Raw genomic sequence first — 24281 nt, forward strand, 5'->3', positions numbered from 1 at the left:
TGCCATCGGGTCGGATTTTGCAGGAAAACTGCTGGATTGCTTTACAGCACAACAGGAAGAGGGAGCTGTTCTTCCAGTACAACTGGAGCTAAGGCTTTCAAAGTTTCTTGCAATGGCAGATGGCGAAATGATTGAAAGGCCTCTTGAAAAAAAATCACTTTCAGCATGTTTATCCTCTTCAGTACATTAAAAGACAAAATCTCTCCAAAACAAACACACAAGGAATGACACCAGGGAGGGGGAGGGGGGGCAAGTAGCAACATCCTCTTTGCAACAGGAAGCAACAGGGTTTATGGGAAATGTGGTCTTAATTTTGAGAGATCTCTCTTACTACGCTCATATATAGTTCTGTGTTTGTGCCTTTACAAAGTTACTCCACCTGTCCTGCTGTCTTTGCCTCTGGATGTCATTGTGTTCACATGTTTTAATATAGAGGTTCCCTAACTTTTCCATGTTAAGGACCCCTAAATAGATAGATGTTAAGTCATGGACCACTGTGTGGTAAGATTTTGTCCCAGGGAGCCCCATCTGAGGATATTTTTATTGTTATAGTTTAGTACAGAAGTTATATTGTAGTTGGGGAAAGAGATAAATCTCTTATCAGTGTGACTGTCCCTTAACAACAAGGTCCCAGGTTCAATCAGCCAACGTGTTCTGCCTCATTGTAATTTGCTCCGAGTAAGACTGTCAGCTAAATGCTTACATTATAATTTCAGCAACAAATCAGTCATTTCTACAGTATATTTTAAATCGCTGTTATGTGAAAACCCTTTAATGCAAATTCTGATGATTTTCACATTCACAGAGTTCTTTGTGGGGTGAGCAAGTCTCAAAACGAAACTCATTCAAACCCCATTGTGTAATTTAAGAAGTGCATAAGTGAAAGTGTGGGAAAGTATTTACGTATTTATTTTTAATTCACGTTTTGCTGATTAAAGAATTAAAGAAAAATGTAACTATTCCTTATTTGACTTGGGGGACGCCCTTGGAGGTCCCCGGTCCCCGCTTTCTTTGGTAACCACATGCTGTAATAAAGCGTACGGCCAGGCTGTGGCTCCCTCTCTTCACCGGAGAGGAGAGCGGATCCGGAGCCGCTCTGCTCGCTGACAGTACAGTTATGTTATGTTGGGGTAAACACACACTGCTCCTTCCCGGTGACAGGCGGCAACACTGAAGCATCGCCTCGCCACAAGACAATCTGCGCTCACGCTGGATTTAACGTTTAAATCATCAAGGTGAGTGATAAGTGCATTTTATCACGCCGCCGTTTTGCATTTTGACACATAGTAAGCGAGTGGAAAACGTCAATTTTTCAGTCATTTTTCAGTCAACTGCAACATCGTGTTACCTGTCCGTTACGCACAGCGGCACGCGCGGTTAAATATCAGCAATACTTCGCCGGAACGTTAATTTCACGAGCACATTCAGGTTTAATAAGGCTGTAAATGCATTTCCTGTTAAGCTCACAACGTTTTGGCAAAATACTGGGAGCCGTGCCTCTCCGTTTGACAACCTGAGACGACTTCTGTCAACCCACGGTGAGTGAATGTGGGTTAATGGAACAAGCTGTTGGAGTTTCTTCGCTGCTGTCCTTCTTCATCTTTATTTTTCTGGTCCAGTTCTTCTTCGATTTATCTATTGTATTTATCTTTTGTGTTTATTTCTATCACGGATATCATTTGATCCCTATTCTTCAATAGACTGCTTGTCTATTGCGGGCTACTGTTGAGCCAGTTCCAACATGTCAGTGGGAAGAGGCAACATTGGTACTTCAGACATCATGGGTGGATCATGCTAGGGCTTGTTATTGTATACTAGAGTCTGTGCAGGTTCTACAGTTCTGTCATAACATTTAGCCCTCATTTAGTGTTTGGTGATAAGTGGTAATGTTAGCTGCCAAAGAATTCAATATCTTTTGCTTTTAATGTGCTAATTATTTGACACTTTATTAGTCCCTGTAGGGAATTTCAGTTTTTGCTGTGCCCCCTCCACAGGGAGGTCAGAGGTCAGGGTTACTGGGAGGGATTCAGTGTCTTGCTCAAAGACACCTCAGCAGGGTGGGTGCTTTTCGACTCGGGGTTGAACCCTGGGTCCTCTGTTTAGGGGCGGGCTCCCTACACACTAGCCTACATCTCCCTCTTGCCAAGCCCTTTTATATGCCATGTGTGACATCTTTTTGTAATCAGACCCTGGAACTTAAAAGCCACAAACAAGAGCTAAGACTCAAGTCTGTACTGTCAATAAACAGGAGACTGACTCTGACAGCCTTTACTGTTGATTGGGCTTTAAGGTAGAGATTATACTGAAACAAAATGTGTGTATATTCTCTAAAAACCATTCTGCATACAGTCAGTGTCACATTTTCCATTTTTACCCCTTGATTCTTGGGGGACATTTACATTGGTGTGACACAGATTCTGGGGGGCCATAAGAGATGATAGTCAGCCCAAATTGTCTAAGGGCTCAAGAAGGATTAACATATTTGACTGCTGAAATTGAGAAGTATATTCCCCGTGTGTTTTGGGTGTTGATGTGGCTTCCATCTCTTCACCATTCCCATTAAGTCCCATTGAAATTCTATTCTGTCTGAGCAATTTTGCACCAGCTAAAAAATAAAAAAGTTAAATCTGAACTGAAAAATACTAGCCATGGGCTACCAGGCTGGTGAAATTTCCATACCTACTAGAGCGTATATTTCACAGAAGAATATCATAGCCAAAAATCATAGCCAAAAAGACTGGCCTGTTCTGTTACGTGTTATCCTTGAATAGTCCCAGGTGTGAGATTGATTCAGTGCATGGAGGTCATCCAGGTGTGTGTACTGATGTGTTTCAGGAGTAGAAGTATCATAATGGACTATGGTTATCATCATTTAAGGGATAAGTGTGGAAGAGGGTGAGGAATGTTAGTTGGTTTATCATTTACACTACTATAAAAAAAAAAAAAATCTTTTAATAAAATAGTACAAATACTCAATAGGTAAAGCAGTTCAGCAATTTCCAAGTTACATTTGATTGCTGTTCAACACTGTGCTTTACAGTTTTGTCAGATATAGTTAGGACTGGAAAATGGTAGATTGGAATGCATGTGAAGCACTGTTCCATGTTATTTGAGCGTGGGTGTGCTGTACAAAATGAACAGATGTGGTGATTAATGAAATCCACAGCGAGGTGGAGAGGAATGACTCGTGCATACCTGGAGTTTCTTGCAGCTTGCCGGGTGTAAACCTCAAGTGTGCAGCCCGAAGCTAATCCTCCAACTCGCCCACCATCCAGTCACTCCCAATCCCCAAGTCTTGGAAACATGGATTCACACAGATTCTAACTTTGTGCTGCCGCTGCAAGACTTCATGCTGTGCTTTGCTACCTCTTAGGTTGCAACCACGTTTTACACTCTACTTGAAGGTTTCTCAAATACGCGGAGAAGGAACTAATCGGTATAAAGGCATGACAATTAAGGGTTGAGGCTGGGACTGACCCAGAACTTGTCAGATATGTGCCAGCAGAAACAACTCCAGCCGTCTTTTGTGGAAGGCTCATGAATAAGACATGGGAATTGCCATAGTAAGATCTGTCTTTTGATAGAAACGCTAGAAACCATCCATTTGTATTCAACCTGTTATTTTTCTGCTTGCCGTAGTGGAAGCTTGCTAAAGCACATGAAGCGATGTTGCAACTGTAGGCTTGTTTGTGCTTGCGGCTAATGCTACAGAATGCAAACACTGCAGTCCGCCTTTGGATTTTGGCATCATGCTTAAATGATTTAGTAATGATAAAACGTATTACAAATCATGCAGAGGAGATAACACATTTTAAGCCCTCACTTAACCAGGCAAGTGGACTACGAATTCATATTAAGAGCACCAATTTGCAGCAGCGGCCTGGGGGAGGAGTTACTAGGATAAGTTCACATTAGACATGTCATTTTGTTCTAATAGAAAAATGACAGAAATAAGAGGGAAGTGATGAAGCGAGATGGAAAGCAATAGCAGAGAATATACGACAACAAAACCAAGAAAACCAAAGACGGAGCATGTGAGCAGTGTGTTGCTTCCTGCCTGGAGGACTTTGCTCGGATCAGGAAAGCCCCTTAGCCTCCATTCACAGAGAGGTGGGACCTCAGTGACAGGGGGAGGGTGTGTCACCATGTGAGGAGGCCCGGGACTGGGAGCTATTAAACACATAGCCGCCGTGGGGACAGTTCACACAGCTGTGCAAACTGTTACCTGCCTCTCTCTCTCTCTCACTCTCTCACACACCCAATGGTCTGTGTTACACCCGAGCCTGCGGTCACAGAGCCGGTCCTAATGCTGCCACTGGGAAACGTGAGCGACAGCTACGGTGTTTGAATTGTAGATATGTTGCCGTTGTATATCAAATTGAAGCTGTGCTGGCTGTTTGCTTTATACCCTTGTGCTTGTTTACGGTCAGCTGTGTTTAAGACTGAGCTAGGTCACAGCAGCGTGGAAACAGCTGGACGGAGATCAAGGCTGTCCCTTTGCAGTTGCGTCAGAACCTACCAACCATCTGTTTGAAGGAGTCATTGTATGTTGCTCCTCCAAAGTAACAGTATGTCCAAGCACATGAGACAAGACAGAGAGATTATTTGTTGAAGAGAAGTTAAAGTTAAATCAATCTGTCTGTGTAGTGCTACACCCCCTAAAAACATACCTTTTCTACCCAGCTTTTAGTTCTTTACTTAGCACTTCTCTGTTGGGACACAGGGATATTTGTTGCATCGATCATCTGTGTGCTGTGGATTTGACCACTGACCCCCTTACTACTGGTTGCTTTTAATGATCTAGGAATTTAAGCTTATTCCACTCATTGTAAGTCGCCCTGGTAAATGTAAATAGGAGATGACGAAGAAAGGCGTGTTGTAGTTAAGCCTGAGACCTTCTGGTTTGAATAAGAGAATATAGCCTAGGGAAAGACTGAATGATGTCACTGCGCAACAGCTGCCCAGTAGTAATATGGGTGTATTTCCCCCTCCGGGCAACACATAGTTTCTCTATTGTATTTCTGTCAGTTGTTACATGAGCGCATTACAAAGTACACCACAAAGCTCTTAGAAGACAAGTTCTGAGAGATTGAGCCACGACCCTGCAGTTGACTTATGAGTCCCCAAAGAAAAAGGGGGAAAAAAAGCATTGTTGGAATGGTTTAAGATCTGTATGTTTTTGCCTGTGTTTCAGCCTGTAGAAATAGAAAAAAAAAAGCAGCAGACAGCAACAACTTGTTTACGGTGCACTTGCAGTCATGACGTAATAATCATGTACTCACATACTTAACATGATCTGCTGGCGGGGACAGCATGTTCACAGATGTGATTTTAACATAAAGACACTTATTGCATTGAGCTATGATTTTTTTTTTAGGCCAGAGAATATGTCAGCCCAATTTGGCGACCTGCTCAGGGACTAAAAGCAGGGTGGAGCCCAAAAGAGATTAACTCCCCGCGCTATGTGCCCTGATTTAGCTGAAGTGAAAGTAAACATTTCAAGCTCTGGCTTAAGACCTGTTTCAATACACTTTTTTATCAGAATGAATGACTAGAAAAATAAATATTAGGTTTCCCGTGGAAAACCATGGGCAACCTACATGGTGAAAGCAGTTAGTATGTAATAACCCTTTGACAACAAGGAAGAAATATGTCAGCTATTGTGGAGTTCCTTGAAGGCTGTTTGTTTGATGTTCGTGGTAAATGAATCTGAGATGTGCTCCTATTATATGTGAATGCCAAGACACCCACGCACTCCTAGATAGCAGGATCTTTATGATAATATGCAGTCACTGTTCTGGAGTTAAAAGATGTGAAACTAAGGCATATATGAGATACTGAGTCTATGTGCTCATGACATTTCTGATGTTTCTAAAGAGATTTAGGCATTTCTCCTTAATTGCAATCACATTGTTTATATTCCTCTAAAATACTAATTCAAAAATGAACAATCTTGCGCTTCTATGTTTTTGCTCACTTCCAAACACTGCAAGTGGCTTACAATTGAGTCTAATAGCAGCAGTAGTGTGGCTGTGATCATACGTCTCTCACATGCGGATGGGGCATATTGTAAGAGTGATTATCTCCCCTCACTTCCGCAGGACCATAAACTATGGAGCCTGGCTGGAGACGCATCAAGGTTACTGTCTGTCTTATGACTTATTTTATGGGCCTCTGCTGCCCCTCTGCATCTAGTGTCAGATATATTTTGCTGTGCGATAGATCAGCACTTGCAATGGCTTTTCTATTGCACCTCAGCTGCAGCAGGCTTTTGTCTTTACAAATGTTCATGTAGGATCATATTCTTCTATTGTCTTTACAAATGTTCATGTAGGATCATATTCTTCAAATGGTCTTACATTAAATACAGTCGGATTATGAAGTTGGATTATAAAGTTGGATGTTCTGTAGAGTGTTTTACAATTTGCAGGCTCTTAAGCTACCGCAGACCTTCATAACTCATTGAAATACCAGTTGATCCTTGTTCTTAGAGAGATGAGAGAGGAAAGCCGGGTGTGAGTGGGTGAGAGAGAGAGAGAGAGACACAGAAAGAGAGGGACGTAAAGAGTGAGTGAAAGAGAGAAAGAGGAAATAATGGTTTGGTTGTGTCACTACAGAGGTTGATGACATGGAGGAGCGCGGTGCTTAATGAATAATGGATGCCATACTAAAGCGGCCCATTTCCTATTCATTCTTTCATGGCCGCTACACAGAGAGATGTGTATGATTGTTGTTACAGCCCATTCAATGATATTTTCTTTGTGTTTTCAGAGCTATAATGTGGTTTGAAGGCGCTTGAATAACCTGAATAAACATTTTTACACTAGCACTGAAATGCAGAGTACAATAATTGAAATGGTTTTATTATTTCACGTTTTTGATCATTGGAGGCATTCAGTCATTGAAATTATGCCGACGAGCTATAAAATAGAGCACAACAATTTAAACACACCTACAATTAGATTTGTTTACTCCATTCTTATGAAGATTAGCTGAGTTGAGAATAGAAAAAACACAGTCACGCTTATTCATTTTAGCAGTCTCATGAATCTGAGGTGATGGAATTGTCAGTCTATTGCCAATCCACTTTGAGCCTCCTTTTGAAATCAGTACTGTTGAGGCTTGTTCAATTCATCCAACTGTGCTGATGAGATCAAAGGTCTGTCGTCAGCGACAAGCGTTGATTCATTAGACGCGTTGTCGTTTTTTGTGTTGAGCTGAAAAGGATGTGGCGTGACGAGCGAGGTCAGATCTTTTTCAATAAACGCACCTTTTAACTTTTGACTCTTTGGGCTTCTTTGTAGTGTTTAGCCGGTGTTGACTGTGATGAATGTGTCCAAATGAATGCAGTCAGATGCCGCAGTGAGCCCACGGCTAGGGGTGAGCCGACATGCCCTGCATCCTGATGGCCTCCAGCAAGCGCCAGAAAGCGCTAATGCATGGGATGATAATCAGGGCTTGTCCTGGATAATATGAATGGCCAAGGTTACAGGCAGTCCGGATCTCACTGTGTCTTAGAGGCAAGACGAGGAAAACCATAGAAGAGGGGAAGGAACCTTGAAAATGCCTCATCCCATTGAATTCCTGTCACAGTGGTCAAGGATGTAATTTCTGCTCCCTTTGTGTAATGGTATTGCACAACTCTACCTATGTGCCAAAAAGAGAACATACTGTACAGTACAGGGTATGGTCAAAATAAAGGGAACAAAAGCACCGATACACATGGAGACATGGGACTCAATAGGAAACGCATACCAGCAGGGCACACGCTCATCTCCCCACTCCCTTCTAAACCATGCATTTTGTTATTTTGTTAGCCTATAATGATGTCAACTTATACATAGGTGGCTTTTTCGGCTTTCAGTAGACTGTAAAATTATAAGAATGAATAGCTTTGTAATGTAACTGACAAAATGATAGATTCTTGGCATCACTAGGGAGTTAGGGTTAGCTGTACCCCATAAGTACCCAAGTGGCCTCTCTGTATCTATAAAGACTCGTCCCAGTCAGGATGGCCAGTAATGCTGTTGGCTGCTTTTGCTGGTTTTGGTCCACTTTTTCCTAGAGGGCAATAATGACTTTGAGTGATTATGTGTAGGGATGCACGATATATATCGGGCCGATAAATTATCGGCCAATAATGGGAAATTTATATTATGTATGTATTATTCCGATAATGAAATTATAGCCGATAAATACAGCCGATAATACGAAGCCAATATTGCTTTCATTGACTTAACAAGCGCAGCACGCCGTTGTCGCGCTCATGACATCAAACTGCTGCACCTGGGTAGAGCCACGCAGTGTGGACTAGAGAGCCAAACATGTCATCGCCGGTGTGGAAGTTTTTCACAGTTTTAGAGGAAGACAACACGATTGCAATTTGCAATATATGTTGTGCAAGGGTTCCGAGAGGAGGGAAAAAGTCTACAAGTTTTAACACAACAAATCTTATAAGTGACCTGAAAGGTCGTCATCGCAACGAAAATGTATTGAAGGAATAAGAAGCAGCTAGCGTTGGCACAAAAAAAAAGCGAGTGCGGTACTGCCTATTCAACAGGCATTTGAAAACTGCAGGAAGTTTACTAGAGACAGCCCAAAGGCTAAGGCAATTAATGACAAAATCACGGAATTTATGGCACTTGATGACCAGCCTTTTTCCGTGGTAGAAGACCAAGGATTTCGCCTGCTAATGGCGCATTTGGAACCCCGGTATACTCTCCCAAGCCGCCGCTACTTTGCAGACGTATCCCTACCTGCCCTGTATGATGTGGTCGCCACACACATTCATAGTCTGATCGATACCAACGTAAGCGACATAAGTTTTACCACGGACATATGGACTTCTGACGTTAGTCCAGTGAGTATGTAGATTAAGGAACAACAATAGAAAACTCTTGTCTATTTGGGTGAAAATGTGAATGTATACAAAACGAGTTGTTTACAGGGAAAACTCCTTTGGATACCTTTAAGCATAAAATGACATAGGGGCCAGTCTACTATATGCCTTTTGTCATTGTGTTTTATCTGCAGACTAAGCAGCCATAGGCTTTCAGTTCTATAAAAGCCTTTATTTTTGTATTGAGGGATGCACTTTACTTTTTGTTTCAATTACTTGTGTTTAATTCGTTGACATGTCTGATTTGACATATTATGTCAGTGCATTTAATTTATTTTGAATTCTTATGCAAAACATTTGATAGGCTTTATGTTCTACGAAAGCCAAAGTATAGAAAAACCTACCTCACCCTCATGCACTAAAAGTAGCATAGCTGTCCCCAAACCCTTTTCCATTTCTTTATTAAGCATAACAGTCTACTATATGCCTTTTGTCATTGGGTTTTATCTGCAGACTAAGCAGCCATAGGCTTTCGGTTCTATAAAAGCCTTTATTTTTGTACTGAGTGATACACTTTACTATTAATAATAACCTGTATTTAATACATTGACATGTCTGATTTGACAGATTATGTCAAAGCATTTAATTTGAATTCTTAGGCAAAATGCTCTATAAAAGCCAAAGTATGTTTTTTGATGTACTTTACTAGAAAAAATAAATGAACATTTGAAGAGTCAGAACTGTTCTTTGTTTTTGTTGTGTTAACAATAGTGATGTCAGTTAGATTTGGTTAGGTCAGAGCTATGGAATATTAAATCATCCATCTTTGCTCACTACATCTTAGCCTTTCTTACCCTCAGGTGTGCACAAACTACAGGTTATGAACTTCTTTTTAAAATACAAAGATGTGAAATTATCGGTTATCTTATCGGTATCGGCCATGAGAAGCAGGTAATTATCGGTTATCGGTATCGGCTGAAAAAAATCCATATTGTGCATCCCTAATTATGTGGGCTTTCCATCTGCACCATGGTAGTTGTCTGAGATGCTATCTTAGAATCTAGAATAAAATCTTCATTTTGGATCACATCTCATTATTGAAAAGGCCTTGGCATTTGGTAAACAACATTGTCATGCTCTTCAAACAATTGGATGGCCTACTGCCCTGTTCATAGTGGCATTGTCATCATGGAAAACACCACAAGGAAGGAAATTATCACAGGAAAAAGTATCATAATTTGGAGTAGTGAGAGTAATATGCCTCTTAGGGAAGATTGGATTGATTCCATATAAGGAAATGCACCCCACATCAGTACAAGACTGCAGGAACCCGTCACTGTGGCGTACATTTCTGTGAGTGTTTCCTTCATTTTGAGCATGCCTATGAGCGAACATGGCATTGTCACTCTGACCTTCAGCACTGGAGAACTAATCTATAAAGGCTTGGAAACATGTTCACTCTGCAGCAGGCAACAAGGCTTCATGGTTATTCCACTATGCTGTATGTTGCTAACCAACACAGCAGTTGGTTATACAGTATGTTCCCACTGGGAAAGCACACTGTTGACAATAACACACTCCTAAATACTGCCAAAGCCTTCATTGGCTCAGCCGGTGACGATGTAAAATTCCACACCATTCATTTAAAATGATGGGACATTTGTTTATCGTAATTAGAGTCTGTTTTGATGCCAGCAGAGATGCAAACATAAAGTGTTGTTATTTGGCTTGTGTGTTCTCATAGCAGTGAGTAATTGGATGACGGTGCCTGGTGCCATTCTGGTGCCGTTTTATGACCAGTTGATATGAATTTATGTAGAGCGTAACGTATCGTACGCAATCTGTAAGAGCTCATATGGACAACAATGTCATGTTTAACACTGAAGCAAATTCTTTTCTAACAAATTTAACTCATGTTGCTCTTTGGTCTGAAAGAAAATGTGTTGACTGGGTGTAACAATGGATTTGAGACTGTCAGAGTCAGAGAAACATAGGCGTAATCAGCGGGGGGTAGCAAAATTGTCCCCCCCCAATAAAATTGACGGTTCACATTAGGGATGCACCGATCCGACTTTTTCAGTCCAGATACCGATACCGATAACTGGGCTTTGGGTATCGGCCGATACCGAGTACCGATCCGATACCAGTGTTTAATTAATAAACTGTAGGCTATGCCTCACTGTGTGGAAGAGACTGGGATCATTCTTTTATGTGTAAAGCAACATCAGGCTTGACTTTAACATTGCTTTCCTAACTAACTAATTTGTAAAACAAAATGTAACAAATAAATACATAGATATAAATGTACTCAATTGTTATTTATTATTAAAATAATAAATAATCGTGCTCCAGCAACTTGGTAAAACATCTTCAAAATGAACAGGAATTACAATTCAAGTGTAAACCTTTTAAATGCAGCAACAAATTGGTCAGGAATTAAAATTCCAGTATAAAACAATACAACTGCATCAAATGAGAACAAAATGTAAACATTAAATCACAATTAAGTCACAAACTAGTGCAAACAAACTTGATAAATTAAATCACAATTCACACAAGTAGTATAAACAAGTAACTTGGTAAAAACAAAACATTCAAAATATGCAGAATAAACCTAAATTACTGAAATAACTCTGGCTTAACTGGTAATCTTGCTTTATGAAACAGCTCTCAGAAAAAAGGTATGTTAGTCTGACAATGTGTCGGCCGAATGGAGCAGCAGTACCTGACGAACACGGAAAACACTTTAAATCGTGTTGTGGCAGGAAACAACGTTAACGTGGCAGGAAACAACGTCAACGTTACTAACAAGGAGCACAAACTGTTTGGACTGGGTGGCGAGTTTGCTTCAGTGGGAGGCGAACCGCGCCTCAACCACCAGACCACCGTTTGGACTGGCTGGCAGACTTGCTTCAGCGGGAGGCGAACCGCGCCTCAACCGCCAGACCACCGTTTGGACTGGCTGGCAGACTTGCTTCAGCGGGAGGCGAATCGCGCCTCAACCACCAGACCACCGTTTGGACTGGCTGGCAGACTTGCTTCAGCGGGAGGCGAACTGCGCCTCAACCGCGACCGCCAGACCACCGTTTGGACTGGCTGGCAGACTTGCTTCAGCGGGAGGCGAACCGCGCCTCAACCGCGACCGCCAGACCACCGTTTGGACTGGCTGGCAGACTTGCTTCAGCGGGAGGCGAACCGCGCCTCAACCGCGACCGCCAGACCACTGTTTGGACTGGCTGGCAGACTTGCTTCAGCGGGAGGCGTGCTGCGTCTCTTCGTACCAACCACCAGCTCTTCAACGAACTGCCATCGCTAACCGCCAGACCACACCTTTGGAGCGGCTGGCAGGTTGGCTTTAGCGGGACATGAACCGCGCCTCTTCGTACCAACCACCAGCTCTTCAACGAACTGCCATCGCTAACCGCCAGACCACACCTTTGGAGCGGCTGGCAGGTTGGCTTTAGCGGGACATGAACCGCGCCTCTTCGTACCAACCACCAGCTCTTCAACGAACCGCGTTCACTAGCCACCACGCCACCTGGTCCAAGCTATCAAAATTAACCAGAAGAAGCGAGAGACACCACCAATCTGTTGCTCCTGCTCCATCTCTCGGTGTCTCGCGCTGGTTTTGACAGGATTGCGATCATTTGAAGGCGTGTTTCACATTTCAGTGAACTATTAACTTAATTTCCAAACACGTCCATCAAGTGTCCAATAGCTACTGGTCTGAAATGAGGGCCGTGTAAAAAGGTTCCCAAAGAGAGCCTCTTGCCGCGGTTCAAGCAACAGCTGTACCAGCACCCAGGAGAGTTCATACCTTACCGTGGTAAGGTATGAAGCTGAAGACCTTAAGCGGGGCCTTTTATGCCCTGAGCTGCTGCGACCAAACCCATCAGAATTCTGATTGTGATGTCATCAGTGCAGCTGAGACAGGCTCTGATTGGTAGAGCAGAGTCCAGCTCCATCCAATGATGTCATAATCGGTTAGAATGGCGAAGCGAAGCCGTGTTCTGATTGGTGGAGGAGAAACAGTGGGCCAAGCCGCCGATTGAATGCCAAAAGTGAGTTTGGATTATTTGAAATGATATTTAGCCTATTACGTAGAACTTTATTTCTATTTGGAGTAGGCTAGTAGTAACTTTTCAAGACTAATGTATGTAAAATAAGTGAAAATGTATGTGCATTTGGAATTGGATGTCACATGCTTCTTAGGTGTGTGTGTGTATGTGTAGGTGTGTGTGTGTGTGTGTGTGTGTGTGTGTGTCTGTGTGTGTGATATAGGCCTAAATGTTGTCTAACAGCCTTGAAGCATAAACATGCCGCCAAGCCTCTAGCTGGTCCAGCTGTACCGGGATGAAAGCAGCGAACAACTCAGAGAAATTAGAGAAATTATGTGGCTGAGTTCAGAAAATAAATGAAAAATAATAAATGTATATGAATAGAGTTAAGCTATTATTTGCTTAAATATTTGTGTGAAGAATTCCCTGTAAGTCTCCTTTTTCATGTATTCCAGAAAGCTCAACAGTGATGCCAAAGTCTGTAGAATTTCAGGAAATGCATTTGAAATTAGTAAAAAAAAAAGACCCCCACCCTTCATTGGTCCCCCCCAATGTTTTAGACACAATTACGCCACTGCAGAGAAACATGGATGTAAAGGAGCTGATTGTGTTTTACTCTGGAGCTGTTGTAAGCCACCCCTTTTATTTATCTCACCACTCGACACACCACAAACAAGACTCTGAGATATAGTGCTAGCTACATATGGGAATGGTAATTGAGCAATATGTGCTAACAGCCTAGTACTTCCTCTATCCACCCACTCGTCCTCTGGGCCTCCCCGTTTGACTGTGCCTCATGCAGTGAGACAGTTGTGTGTCAGCTAACGAGGAGCAGGGATCACAAGCAGTGATCTAAACCCCAGAGTGTTTTCTCTGCTGCTGTGTCCTGGAGGAGTAAGAGGTGGAGGGAAGGCAGGTTAGGGATCGTCGTAATCATAATAATGATGTGTCTCGGGGCTGAATATCGCCCAGCGTCTCTCTCCGTGGGCCGAGCGGAGCCGATGGGTGGCTCTTCTCACAGATGTCTGCTTTACCGCTGGTGAACTACTGATTGTTTAAACCCTCCTCCTCCCCTGCTTTCATTCTCACAGCATCTGGAGAGCAAACAGAAGACAAACATACATTAGGGGATATGTATTTTTAACACTGGGAAACTGCCTCCCCTCTCTCTCCTCCGTGTACTGTATCTTTGCACAATGACTAATTTGTTATCGTGCTAGAAATTACACGGTTGCTTTAGAAAACAACCGCACTTGATGGCATCATTTGAGTATTTGTGTTTATTTATTAATCACACCACTTCCTGTGCTGCTGACATGTTTTTGCGGTTTATTAACCGAGCAGAGCTTATTGAAAGAAGGCTTAGATGGGTAAAACATTTGATATGCCATTGACTGTGTATACTGTATTAGTTGATTGGCTATACTGCGCTGAATGAGGTTCCCTAAAGGAAGGAGGATGCGGCATCGTAAATATGGCAGTTGGCTGTAATTAGTTCCACATTTCCCTGTTTACTTTTTATGAGGCCGATCTCTGTGGGCTGTACATATTTAGGCTTTTTATCAAAACTGGCGGGCAGCGGAGTGTGACACATGGCTGACATGAGAGATTGAAAAATAGACAATCTGTTTGTCCTGAACGGGAGGCTTGGAGAGGGGCTCAGATAGGAGACAGGAAAGGAAGTGGGATCACCAGATCTGTCCTCCCTGGAGAGGGAAAACGCCTTGCTCTCTGAACACAGTCAGACACTCCCTCATTTACAGGCTTTCATGACTGCCTGGGATGAACCAGTGCAGGAGCCAGGCAGTTAATGCTAGATGTACAGCCATCTTCAGTCAACAGTCAGTGTCAGAGGTACAGCATGCTGGGATTTTGTCTTCAAAGCGGGACCTGCTTTGTGTTGCTGTGGTATTTATTGGCTGTGTGATATTTGATATGAAGCAAATGTTCAGTCTCAAGGTTCAGTGTTGCTGTGTCCTTTGCAGTGTTCTAAACCAAATCCGACACGCAGACACAGCGCTCTGAGCCATCGGTGATGCCTGTCCGACTTGGCCCATCTACAACAGGAAATAAATAAAAGGCTTTGTGCCGCCACCAATTCATTACTGTACTATCACATCCAGCAGCTGGCCCACAGCGGGGGACTAGTTAGCCGCTTAGTTAGCCAGGGAGATGCCTTCAGCCTCATGGTAAAAACTCATTAGCGCAGACTAGTTGGAGTCTGTTTTCATCAGGCTCAGCTCTAGTCGCACACTGTTTCTCATGTGTTGCTGCACCAGTGAGCAGTTGGTCCTATGGTGCTGTGTACTTTTGTCCTGAAAACAGCCAGAACTCCCGCGGCTCCTCTTGATTGTTTTCATTAGTCTGGCAGTGGTAGCCTGATACTACTAGCTGCTGCGATGGCTGTCATTTTCCATGAGCTCCAAAAATATGGGAGAGGTGAAGCTAAGGGTTGTTTTTATAGTTTCCCCACCCTTGTTGTTGTTGCTGACTATCATATCAGTGTGGAGTCTGGTATGAAATCCTACATGCTCCAGGCCACACATATCGCACTGCATTCCAGTGCCTGTAATTGGTTATTGTCAAAATACAGAGGGGGGTTGGGGTAAGCCGTGGATCGGAAGAGAAATCTGGGAAGAGGGGTGGGTGTACATTTCAATTCAGTCTCCAAGTCACCATGCACCACCGCCACCACCACCACCACCGCTACTGGATGAGATGAAACACAGGGAACTATGGGTACTTGTGCCAAAATACATTCCCACATGATGAAGAGGAATTTTTAACACGTCTTTCATTTGCATGTGTCCAATTAGGCTTCTCTCAGATGCTGCTGGGGTGAAGGTGGCAGGGGGTGCTGGCTTCTGGGACATCTTCTTCTTACACACATGGTGTTTGCCAGAGACAACATGGGTGTGTCTGCGTTGTTGAATTTGGGTTCTGAACTTATTTGTTTGGGTAAACCCATGTAAACTCAGTCTAACCACCTTTTTATTAGTGGAACAGAGTTTGCCCACCTTTTTAAACAGACATAAATCTTTATGATGTACACCATAGCATACATCATAGTAATTAGTATCACACTGATGTAAGTTACATGAACATGCTATTTTAAGGGGGAAAAGCATGAATTAATGCTTTTCTAATGTTTTTTGTTTATATTGGTGGTCATTTGCCTTATGATGATCACTGGCATAGTTCACCCACTTTTTTATTCACCACTACTCTCATCTAATCCATTTTGCTTTGTTTAGCAGTTCTTTTAGCCTTTTTTTTTTTAACTTGCTGGCTCAGAGACTGGCCTGGAATTCTCCAATGTAAAACCAATGCGTTATGCTGTCCCACTTTTGTATGTGCATCCCTGGTTAACATGGGGCTCAGCATTTTACTAACAATAAGAAGCAGCACTGTGCTGTGTGTTAAAGAACACCGCTGATATCTTCTTGCTCACACATAGCGGTGAATATATTAATGTGGCCATTGTGTGAGGCCTTATTAAGAAGCTGTGTAATAAGTAGTTTGGCCGGGACATGTCTCTGTAGCTTGTAATCTTAGAATAACCTTATCTGGTCCAGACACATTGGAAGTCATTAGAAAATGCCTCCCTTTGATGGCAGTGTGCAATGGCACTCACTCACTGTCCAAATTGATCTGTCACAAAACCTGCTGAGCTGAGTGTTTTCTGTTCAAGATCAGCAAAAAGAATGAGCAGCAAAAAATCTGTGCTTTGCATTGAAACAGCTGGCGTCCATCGGTATCTTGATTCTAATTCGATTCAGATGCAGTAAGTCACAGAATTTCTCATTTTATGATAGCTGCGTGCATTCAATCTTTTTTTTCCACTTCCAGATTTAATTTTTAAGAAAAAATCTTGTAAATGCTGTAAACCTTTTGATATAAATGTTGTTATGAGTTGGAAAAAGACAGTGCTAATAGTCTGTTTGCCAGATTATTGGTATCCCTGAACGCCAGTCTCTCTGTTTTAGTATTTCAAAATTGCTTCCCTCTAACCTTGTGACATAGAAATAGATTATTAAACAAGGCGTTCAAATCATTATTCTGGAACAGTAGGTGGGTTGATTATCGGGAGCAGACTCAGCTTTTGACCTTTGGAGGCTTACTAGATTTGAAATGATTTTCTGTCATCGCTCTCCTGTGCAGTAGATAGTGCTCTGCGAAAAGAAGTGGCTTTCCAAAAACAAAACAAAAAAGAAAGAAAGCAAGAAAGAAACAATTTGTAATTGTTTTGTCCAGCTAAATTTTGTGGTCACATTCACATATTAAAACTTTGGTGTGTCGATGGAAAAAAAGTTAAATAAACTAGTTCAAAATACTGTAATCCAGGCTTTACAAATATGACAAATGTAAATAAACCTTTTACAGCATTGAAATACATATAAAACTAAGAACTGTTTCATACTGTCATTCTTTCGATTGACTTGGATTAAATCTCTTTAATCCAATAAATCATTATGTAAAGTGCTAGCAATAGGGTGAATGAGGTATTTCAACAGTTGGCGCCACACTGCAAATATGGATTGAGTCTTGAACTCTTCTCTCATTATTTATTCATACTGTATTTGCAAAAAAAACAATTTGGTATAATTGACATCCTTTCTGACTCCTCATATTTAATTTATATAAGTTCAGTCCACAGATTCATAATGAAGAAGGCTGTGCCCTAATGGCCATGATTCCACTCAGTTAGGGTGTGATGTGATTATTGGCTTTTAAATGGAAGTCAATGGGAGTGCCTGTAGCGCTGCTGTATATAATGGTTTTATGCTTTGGCCCTATCACAAAAGCAGCATCTAATTATGTTCATCAGAACCAGCCATGCCAACCACTGTAATTGCTTTTAATTTTTCCCTCTAAATTGATTCATTTTAATAGGTCTGGAATTTAATTATCTGAGGTGTCTTGTGAAATCACTTTATTGGTGGGAGAGTTTTACATGAAGAGTAATAGGCTGTGCTTATTTACTTCTTGGTCTTAAAGTGTAATCAAACCATGTGCATCAGGCATAAAGTTACAAGACGGAGTGATGTTGTAAATTCTGTATTAAAACCTTATGTGAGCTGCAAATTTACAAATCCATGGTGCAATTACACTTATTAAAAACACTTATTGCCTTAATATGATAATGGCAGTGTGTCAGAGAATAGCTGCTCAGGAGAAATGGAGTGAATTCTAACAGCCTCTCTCTGAGTCACGTCAGCTGATTGGCAGATTCACTGATGTCATTTGTTTTTGCGGGGCAAGGACGGGTCACGCTGGCTGCTCTGTAGTCTCTCTCTCTCTTTCTCTCTCTCTCTTTCTTCCCCCCCTCTGTCTTTGGATTTTCCTGTCTTCATTCCACGTTTATATTAACTCCCACTCATTCTCTCCCTCTCTCTGCTTTTGGATGTTCATCCCTTTCGATTTTTCCTCCGTTTCTTCCTTTGAAACGGAGATAATGCGTTTTGTTCCGAATCAATTTTACCAAAACACAAGACATTATGTGGTCTATTTCTTTAGACAAAGGTTAATGCTGAAATAATACAATTCCCAGCTGTGATGAATTGATCTGTTTTAGATTCCTGTTCAAAACTATTTGGAAGGAAATTGGTTCAGAATAACACTGATACTGCAGATGTGGTTTTTAAATGATTACATATGTTGAAAAATCCAAATAAAAAAATAGCTACTTGTCTCCATGCATAGAGTGAGTATTGACGCTCATTTTTAAAAGAGACATTTCAACCCCAGCGATATTTCTACTGGGTGCCAGAGCTCAAACTGTTTCTCTTGTGGGTATTAGATGTGCAATCAAGCTGTAGCCTCGTTCAGTGTCATTAAGACGAAGCAGGAGATGATTGGAGGGGCCTGTGACGGAGCAGGAGCTTCTGGGACTGACTGTTTCTAGATAACGCGCCCTGGGGTTGTCTAAGCTGCTCTGAGATAGCGAGAGGCCATCATTGTGTATTCTGAGCTCAGACTAGAGAGATGCTGCTTGTAGGCTTTTCTCATTAATACATCGCAGCGAAATAAGTTGTGACAAAGCATTGTATTTCTACTATGACTGTTTCCAATACAAACAGTATTGTATTATCTGCTTCGTGCTTACATTTGGTGCAATTTCAGAGCTCTCAGACTCAATTTGATGCAAAATCTTAGAAATCCTTTGTGGGCGACTAATAAATTATGCATCAAAAGCATCAGAGAAGGGAAATGTTGAAATATACTCATATAAAATAGCTCACAAAGGCTATAGGGGCTAGGCAGCCATCACAATTCATTTGACAATGACATGTCTAGAATTCACAAATTGCTGGGTGCCATTGTTTGTCACAGTAAAGTACCATCCATGACTGCGTTGTATCCTACAAAGATTTATCTTAATACCACAAGGATGTTTTGTAGTATCAGTAGTATCAGTAATTATGTCACAGAGTTAAATGTGTTATCACTACAGGCCCACATTATGATGCAATGCCTTTGTAAATCTTAGCCGTGAGAAAATCACCGTTTTCACCTATTGTACCCCAGCTAACCTCAGTAATAGGCTAATTGGAGTTGGTGATGTCATAATCTGCCAAATCCTGTCTGATTCTGGGGGATTCTGGGGGATCTTGGGCTTCTCTATAGGCTGCCCAGGCTGCCGCTCGTCTAATCACTCCTGACCCTATTGGAAATGAGTCCCCCTTTGTTACTATGCGCTACTGTCAGTTCTGGGGAACAAAAATCTTCATTGTCTTTCTACTTTCCTGTGGCTGGGATAGCAGTAATCCGAGGCCATAGAGCTGCCTCAGGATTTCCATAATCCAGAATCAGTATTAATGACAGTCTAATCCACACATTTCTGACCCTTGGGAAAGGCTGACATGGCCTGTCTGTTGTTATTTCCTTGTGTAATGTCACTCACTGATTCTAAAAATGAAGGGGTTGCTTACGGCTTATGTCATGAAGGATGCAATATCCTGTTCAGATCCTAGCCAAATTGCTGCCTTTCTCTGATACAAGCCCAGACAATGCATTGCTGTCATGTTGCTGGATTTGTCTGATATACCCAACAAACATGGATCCACTTTGAATTCAGCCAGCAAGCATGACGGCAGATCAGCGGGCTAGATCCCTGTGCAGGCAGGATTGCGTGTTTTGTTTTTTTTGTTTTTTTTGGATGAGTATTTGTTTTCCTCATTTCCAGAGAACATTCTTGCCTGAGACCAGTGTGGCTGACGAACACAATAATTGCATGCCTGCACTGAGCCCGGCATGCCGAAGGAGCACGGAAGTGTGTTTGCTCACCCTTGCATGACATGCAGGGAGAGCAAATGGCATGAATGGAAAATGGTGATCCTCCACTGTGCGCACACCAAAGGGGGCTCTTTTTGCTCTTTGCCTGACACAAAGGGATGCAGCGATAGACGAGTAGATGTGTGTGAAATCCGTCACATGGCTGCTAGCTTGGCACAATGACCCCCACCCCTCCCACCTCCCCCTCCTCCTCCACCACCAGAACCCTCCTACACCTTCTTATCTCCTCTCCTCAGAGCTGCACACGTGGGCCTTTTGTTTACAGCTCTTTCCAATGATCCACACCAGTAATCCCCATGACAGGTAGCATGACTCTCTGACAGCCCCCCCCCCCCCCTCCACCCCCTCAGCATTGGCCATGACAGATACCAGCTGGGCTAGAGCCTGCGCTGATAGAAACTGCTCACTTTGGATGGTCATGTGGACAGTGAAAAGAAAGAGGACAACAGGAATATCAGTTGAATACAGTGATATTTAGACAAGGGTGAGGGTGTTTCGGATCACTAATGGAGATGAACAACACAATCACAAAGTGCTTTAGTTTACATCATCATGATGAACTGTGATGTGGTAAACACTGTGAAATGTCATTAACTGACACTGGTTCGCTGATTATATTTGGCTAATGTTATGACAGCTCTTAGATTGCACTGGATATCTTTATTACAGCGTTATTTGATGGATGGACTTTTGCAGTTTTCTCAGTAATCTATTTCAATCAGTTTTTTTTTAAAACTACTGAAAACTGGACCAGAAATGAAACAACCTCACAATAAATTACAAATAATGTGCATCACCACACAAACGAACCATTTCAATGCAAATAAATCTGCTTTGTCAATGTCGCCTGAACTCATTTATCAATTTCCTTGACTGGATTTATCACCATAATATCACAGCAAGGCATTTGAAAATGTAGCAATATCTTGAATCAGCATTCGCAGTGTGTATGAGAAGAAAATCAATGGTGTCGCCACTTGAGTGTAGCTCGCCATCCATCAGTCTATTGGCTGACTGGAGCAGCTAGATGATGTGCTGAGTGGCCAATTTCCTATTACCTGTTTCAGACAGAGCACCACAGCAGGGCTTCTCTCAGCTCTTGAAACCAAGATTTCCCTCTGGATCACTGTAACCCTGGTGGGAAGTAGATTACAGTGAGAAAAAAAAAAAACTTGAATAGGGAATAGAATTTGCATCCGTAATCTCAGCCCTCTGGATAATACGGGATCCAAGCAGAAATCCTCCTTTTGATATTGTTTAAAGTGTGACAGATAGTGATGTTATACCCTGAAGAACAAAACTCGGTGGGATTTTATGAATTCTCTCAGGCCTGTCAGCGTAATGTGCGACATGTCTGCAGCAAGAGATGAAATTCCATCGTAACTTTCATTTTTAGAAATATCGTAATTGCGGTCGGTTGGTCGGCCGCCAGCCCTGCAAATCTGATCCTTTTGACCTCCGGTGTGCTGCTAATGGCCCTCAGAACGGTTCAGGTTACATGTCAGAGGAGCATGCAGCACAGTATTTACTGCATGTTTACATGACTACATCCTGGAAGGGGGCAGGGGGATAAGTTGCCCACTGTCTGATGACTAGATTACAGTATTTACTCACACGCACAGCCCTGACCGTAGATCAGCTCAAGTGATGCCTTTGAAGAGAAGGACGCAAAGAGGCTCGAGGCATAGTTGGTCACTGCTCCGGAGTGCAGTGGATGTTACACCGTGAATCATCCATATCCTGTTGATTTTAAGTTTACAGGGCGTTCTTCCTATGAGCTCTCACTTCCTGTCCCGGGCATGCCTTCTTATGGGCAGCAAGGGGCTGCAGTTCAGTTCACTTTGCTGATGTGTGATGTTAGCTGTAAGATTGCAGCATGCCGTTTGTTGTCTAATACAATCTTAAGGAGGGACATAGTGGAGGCTAAACCCACCTAAATTCAGTTTGCTCAGCTTTCGATTTGCAGGATCTTGTTTACACACCTTTTTAACATGAATCTTTCCTATGTGGAATTCATGGTATAGTATGAGGATAGGGTCTTTTAAGGAAACAAACACATAAATTAATGCTTTTCTGAAAATACAACTGACGTTTGTTCATATTAGTGGTTGTTTGGCCTTATGATTATCACCAACTAGAGGTAATAGTTTACCCACCATTTTATTTCCCACTGTACCACTGTTCCTAAGTCAGGGATCCATCTGCCCCGATGATGTCGTTTTTCTGTGTTTATTACAGAATGAGTCATCATAGAAAAATAATACTTGGCTTATGGGTGTTAGACACACACACGCCCGCAATAAATGCTCTAGATCATAGTTCACACCCATGCAATTTAGTTTGGCATTTCCTCCTCTACTCTGGCTTAATGTACTGTACGACCGAGCAAGTATTGAGCAAAGCATGACATCTGTGTTAGTGTAGTCATAGTTGTCACTCTTGATAGGAAGTGGGTGGCCGGAGCTGTTCCAATTAGGGTTTCAACTCTTTCCCTCCCCTGTGTCCCTTTGTCTGTCTTTTGTGTGTGTACGGGGGGTTGTGTGTGCGTCTCTCTCTATGTCTCCCACTCCCTTTCTAGTTCTCACAGTCCGGCTAATTTTACACCCCCCGTGTGTTTGGCTGCAAACCACAGTTCACTCACAGGATATGATCTAAACTGTTTCTCTTCCTGCTTGTGGACACTGCGTCTTCTGAGTCAGCTTCAGTGACGAAGATCTGAAGCTGAGAGAAAGAGAACTCCTGACCAGTAGCCAAAGGTCATATATTTACTGGAATACAGGTATATTGGGGTTGAGATAGTGCGTTATATTTTTCATACAGTCTACAGGATGAGGTTACGCACCAGTGTATCTTTCAGAGGCAAGTTTACAACATTGCTCACCCGTTGGCTTTCTGTTGATGTATGTGTTAATTATCCAATTGACAGTGTGACCTTTCAGTAACAATGATCTGACGGGAATAAATAAACTCATCCCTCAAAGGAGCAGTGTTGCACATTACTCCGTAGTCCGTTATGATTTCTCACACTGGTGCCTGTTTTTGGCAGTTCTCCGCGAAAGAAGTGGGGGCGTCCATGGCTCTCTCTGCGACGTGCAAAACATCTCCGTTCCCAGACAAGGTTGTGCAGACAGACAAGACATGTAGCCTTGGGCTGCAGCCAGGCATACTCACACACACACATGCACACACACACAGAGCACAGAGTCCACAGGGCTTTTTTTCTCTCAATATGTGTGGGTGTACATGTGTCTATGCATGCATGCGTACACGCCCGTTAACGTCAGTCTACGTGTGTCTATGTGCGTATATGAGAGTACAACTGCGTGATTTTGCGACTGCCTGTGTGTCGAGGTGTGTTTGTTTCTCTCCCTTTATCCTGGAATACCACTACTCCTCTGTGTAAGGCAGTCATGAATATTTACCGAGCGGGGTTCACAGAGTTTAAGTGTTGCAGGGAATCCTCGGCACGGGAGTTGTTAAATCCTAACCCCCCGTTCTGTCTGAGCTGCTCCCAGGCGCCGGGGAGAAGCGCTGGGAAAGGATGTGAGAGGAGCAGGGAGGAGACACAGCCCCACCGAGGGGACGTGCGTTGGATTGTGGGATGGAAAGCAGAATAATGTGTGTTTTTTACACGCCGCAGTCTGCTGTTATAATGAAACGGGGATTTTGAAGGCCTCTGGCCAGCTGTAAGTCATGTCTGGGTCTTGGGACTGAGAGCTCAACTGACGGGCTGCCCAGACTGATCCTCAGCCCCCAAAGGCTAATCGATAGACCTGGCCAGCTAGCACACAGCCCCTGTTGACACAAGGTGTTTCTCACACTACCTGGGAGTCATTGTGTTTGGCCTTAGGAAGGTTTTCTCTCCTATTCGTGATGCTTTTTTACTTTTTCACAGTGCAGGTCCCTCATTGTATTGTATCGATCTGTAGGTAGAGAGAGAGCCACAGGTTTGTATTCAATCATGGTTCTCATTTAGCCACGGAGTAAATAAATAACACCGTCAACATAGTACCTATCTCATACACCATCTGTCTGTGAACGATCTAGTCCTGTTTGGCCTTTTAGGAAATTTCCAGAGATTTGATTAT

General features: G+C 42.7%; 1 protein-coding gene across 2 annotated transcripts in view; it reads left to right on the top strand.

Annotated features, from left to right (window-relative positions):
* The first annotated feature begins 1124 nt into the window (after positions 1 to 1124).
* The window catches only part of ptprea (protein tyrosine phosphatase receptor type Ea), a 53086-nt gene continuing 29929 nt past the window's right edge, over positions 1125 to 24281 (top strand). For both annotated transcript variants that reach the window (XM_071907939.2, XM_071907940.2), the window contains exon 1: positions 1125 to 1235. The gene's annotated coding sequence lies outside the window, so the exon portion shown is untranslated. The remainder of the gene's footprint in view (positions 1236 to 24281) is intronic.

The sequence above is a fragment of the Centroberyx gerrardi genome, chromosome 20 (genome assembly GCF_048128805.1).
Source record: "Centroberyx gerrardi isolate f3 chromosome 20, fCenGer3.hap1.cur.20231027, whole genome shotgun sequence".
Classification (NCBI taxonomy): Eukaryota; Metazoa; Chordata; class Actinopteri; order Beryciformes; family Berycidae; genus Centroberyx; species Centroberyx gerrardi.